The sequence below is a fragment of the Pygoscelis adeliae genome, unplaced genomic scaffold (assembly GCF_000699105.1).
Source record: "Pygoscelis adeliae isolate BGI_AS28 unplaced genomic scaffold, ASM69910v1 Scaffold21, whole genome shotgun sequence".
NCBI lineage: Eukaryota > Metazoa > Chordata > Aves > Sphenisciformes > Spheniscidae > Pygoscelis > Pygoscelis adeliae.
In genome coordinates, this window is record NW_008824243.1 from 9,130,489 (window position 1) to 9,135,181 (window position 4,693).

Below are 4,693 nucleotides of genomic sequence, written 5' to 3' on the forward strand. Positions count from 1 at the left end.
TCTGAATGGAGATTTCTAAATGCTGTAGATCACTCTGTGTAGATACTGAATATATGTATTGATTTGTACAATTTCTGGTATTGGTTACTTGAACATATCTTCTCTCTGTTCTTTGGAACTGATGGGATACACAGCTTCCCAGGCTCAGAAAGAGAATTCCTATCTAAAGTTTCTCTCTGACAGAGTCTCACACAGCTTTTGATAACGCTTCACTTTTCAGCTGTCATTTGTGACTTGCTGGCTTCTTCTGTGCTTTGGGTGGGAAGAGCTGCTGCCTGGTGAACAGCAAGGGAACAGCAAACTGCACAGCCAGGGAGCTAGGAGGATTTGACAGGTTTTTCCTGATTCATTGTGGTGGTGAAGGTCATGTCCTGAGAAAGAGGAAACAATAGCAATAAGACAGCAGTAAGCTTGCAAGCACACATGCATGGAGTTTAATGCCCAACATTTTGAATACAGGTTTTTTCATTGCAAAAAAATGGCAACAGAGTGTTGGAGGAATGTTTTTGCATCATCAAAACCCAAAGCTTCAGAACAAAAAAGAGCATTAAAATTTACCAAGTTAAGTGGGAGCCTAAAGCAGAATGTAAAGCAATGTGTGGTCCCAATTTCTGTCGTTCCCAGAAGTCCTGCCACCCACATGTGGTGCTGGTTTCTACAGGGAGCAGAAGAGTACTGAGCTGGCTTGCTGGCTCTCAGGCTGATAAATATGTTTCTGTCCATCTACCCAGAGCACACTCATCCCTGGTACTTACAACTGGCTAACATCATAATGACACAAAATATGAACTTGGTTTTCTTTTTCATCCAGATCCCAAACTTAATTTTATTTAACGGCTTCTTTTTTTCCCTAGTGTCTCTCTGTCTGTATGACAGATGTACAACTAAAATGCAGTGTCTGCCAAGATAAAGTCACGAAAAGTCGCACCAAGCTCTGTTCTTCCCATATCTAACCATCAACGGAGGATGATTTTCACAGAGAGCAAAAAACAAAGCTAATATGGAATCACTGCTCTCTGCAGGGAAAACCAAGGGAAGCCAAGTCACATCTAAACACATTCTTATTTTGGACACCTGATTTCCATTATTTTTCAAGCGGTTTTCAGCCAGCTGGCTCTCCAGTGTTCTCCTGCATTTGTTGCCGCACACAGCTGTAGACAAGGAGTTTGAAAGGAGACTCACGTGGGAAACTGAGTAGAGTCACGCTAGAGGAGCCAGCACAGCGTAGGCATGCACAAAATGTGGACTTCACTTTAAGCTTTGAGCTACTTGCCTAAATAAAGTGTAAATGAGCTATGAAATGACATGGGCCGGCACATGTGTGTATATATGTGGGCGTTGGTACCTGCACAGTCAGTTGACCTACGGAAGCGTACGCAAATGCACACACTGTAAGTGACAGTGCTAGCTCTGCACTTTGGGATCTTATTGGCAGACACTATGGATTTAGACAGCATGCAGCTAAAATGACTTCAGAGGAGAAATTCAGTAGAAGCACTCTCACAAAACGCTCAGAAGGGCATCATTCGTTCTGCAAATGCTGTGATTTTTTGGCAGCCCAAATGTTCAGGATAAGGAAAGAGCAGAGGCTTGACTTGTCTGCGTGGAGTCATGGCCATGCCTTGCCTATGCTGTTCGTGGGAGCTGCTCCAAGAAACTTCATAAAAGCTTCCCCTGCATTTCTGTTTAGCTAGCTATATATTTATGGCACATAATTATGAAATGGCCCCTGCGGGCCCTGCCAGAGCTTCTTCCTTTTCTCTGAGCCCTCTGCCATTCGTCACTGCGTTCAACGTGTTTCCTCTTCCCTTTCTTTATGCTGAATCACACAATACATTTTGCATGAAGTTAAAAAGGCAGGAGGGCATTCTTCCAGGGCTGAAAAAGAGCAATCAATAAAGTAAAAAAAAAATATATTTTAAAAAATCCCAAAGGCATCCTGATCAGGTTAGAAGGATAAGGAGACTACAGTGCAGGTAGCAGTAAAGAGAAGTATTTGCATCCGCAATGGAGGTGTTATTGTGCAGGGGAGTTTATACCTCTGACAGCCACCAGAAGCACTTAGGTGGGTTTTACAGCTCTTGTTTCAATGCTGGAGTGTCACCACTGATGGTTAAAAAATCCAAGAGTACTTTTGAGTCTCAGCACCCCCCAGTCTTGAAGTAACGTTCTTGATTACACAGATTTGTGTCATGACTGAACATCATGTTCTCCCAGGCAGTAAAAATGTAGTTCCATGGAGACATATTTTCTTTTGAAAAGCAGGGGAAAGGGCCTTTTTTAAAAAAAAAGAAAAAAGAACAATATGTGCTAAGGAACATTAGACCTTGCTTTAGAAGTCTTTAAATATCACGTGTTGGCAGGTTATGTTTCAAAGTGACGTCAAACGTCGGAGGAGGAACCACAGTGACTTCACTGTTTTTGTCCCTTTCTGGTTGCTATAAAAGTGGATTGAAAACTCTTAGGAACGAAGTAATAATAATACTAATGATCAATAACAGAACTGATCAGATTCTGGGCCTCCACAGATCTTACCCCTAGCCTTACACCTACTTTTTCAAAAGGTGAAAGTATGTTCCTGAAGACCAAGCACTGGAAATCTTTTCATTCTCTATTAAAGAGCTGCCAAGGCTGGAACCTGGGCTCTTTGCCTCCTACAATAATAGGACCAAAGAAGATCACAAGCTGAGAAAAGACCTACTAAAGCATCCGTGCTCTTTCACTGATACACAAAGATTGTTATTTACCGTATGGGATCACTTACATCTTGGAAAGCATGGGAAATAATGGCATGAGCTGACGAGTGTCATAGACAAGTGACAGCCACCTGTATCAGGACGAACGTGTAATTCAGAAAAAAGGTCGTGGTAAATAATAGTCACTGGGTTCCCATTCAGTTTGTAGGATGGGTATTTTCTGGGATCACCCTAGAGAATGAGCAGTGCCCAGAGGCAGGCTGTAACTTAGGACTCTTGAGTGCTTTACTTTGATACTTCAAACTACTTGTTTCCTTTCGTTGCCACATATGCACAGGCTGATTCACTCTAGACTTGATTCTTTAACACCCTTTCACTCAAGCTGAGCTGCACTTACTCATATTAGCAGCCCCATTTCATATTTAGATGCGAAATCATGACTTCTCATAAAGATTGCAGGCTTGGATTGCTATAATTACCCTTCACAGTGATGCATGAGAGCTTGAGACAAATATACACATCACATCGAGCCTGTTACAACCTTGGGCCCTTTTAAACTGACAGCTACCTTTCTGAGACGTGCAAGCAAGGTTTAAACACACGACAAATGCAAGGCTCCATAAGGCAGAGTCTGCAGGTAGGGAGGGGCAGAGGCAGGAAAGTCTTATTCTGGGTCTCCCCAAAGTAGCCTGTTAAACTGAGCTGTGGACACAAAACCCTGAAGTGCCTGGGAATACAGTTCCTTTCCTCCCTTGTAATTCTCCATAGCACAGTACTTATTTCTCAGTACATTACCTTGCTTTTTCTTCCCCTCTAAGTAATTTTTGCACTAGAGCTTTTCCTCTATATTCTGCTTGATATTTGCCGTAATCTTATTTCCACACCAAACAGTCTCTCTCATCAGTTACCCTAATGCTAGCAAGCATCCTTCACTTAGTCCTGCGTCTTGCACGCTCTAATTTATTTAACAGCAACTCTTTAATATACACTATTCACTTTGCAGTTTTCTTGCACTCTTTAGCTCTTTAGTCAGCTCAGATGTTGCATGCTTAGCCAGGAATTCTGTCACTTGAGCTCTGCAAATTAAAATAATAACCTAAAGTCTTAGATATACTCATAATAGAAAAGGTATCGACTCTAGGAAAAGGGACCTTTAAGAAGAGCAGCTTAACACCTGCGTTTGCCCCTGTGAAAGAGCATATAAGGGAGGCGCCTGGCATGCTCAGATGATGAACTGTGGGCTGAAGGGAAGCAGAGCTTGGAGGGGATGCAGGTAAGGGTGAGTTTCTTGTACCTGGCACCAAATGAAGAAAGTGCAGGAGTCCAGGGCTTGTTAGAGCTGAGCTCTATCAGAAAGCAGACCTTATAGCAAATTAGTGAGCAGGGCAGTAATGGAGAGGTGATTTCTTATGAAATATATTGAATTTTGGGGCATGAGGGAGTTTCTGGAAAAGTAAAGAGAGCAAGGTTGTTGCTTTATGGGAGCCAGAACTGAAGGGAGCTGTGGGTGCACATATGTATGCAGCAGGGAGAGAGTCAAGGCTAGGAGCTGAAATCCAGATCCTTCTCTTTGCATGCTCAGAAAAGGAAAGCTCTCAGGGTCAACAGCTGAAGGGAGAGGTTATATGAATGCTAAGGAGAAGGAGCAGTACAGGGACACTATAAAAATGCTTTCAAGGGATCTTTAGCATTCACCAGAATAATCCCTGTAAAACAGATGGCAGAGCAGTTTAATGTTCTGCCTGAAGGACAACTCCTCTAGCAAAACATCCTCACTCCCAGACCTGCTTTCTGCTGGCAGCAATGGGAAGATGCCCAGATCCTACAGTGACCATAAGGACACTCTGCAGTCACAAAGCTGACTGTAAAAAAAATCCTGAGAGGAAATTTTCCTCGCTGAAAGGAGAAAGGAAATGATGCAGATAGGTTTTTGTGAAGTTCCAATCTCAGACTCTTAATAAGGATGCAATTAACGGATCCATTTGTACACATGGAGG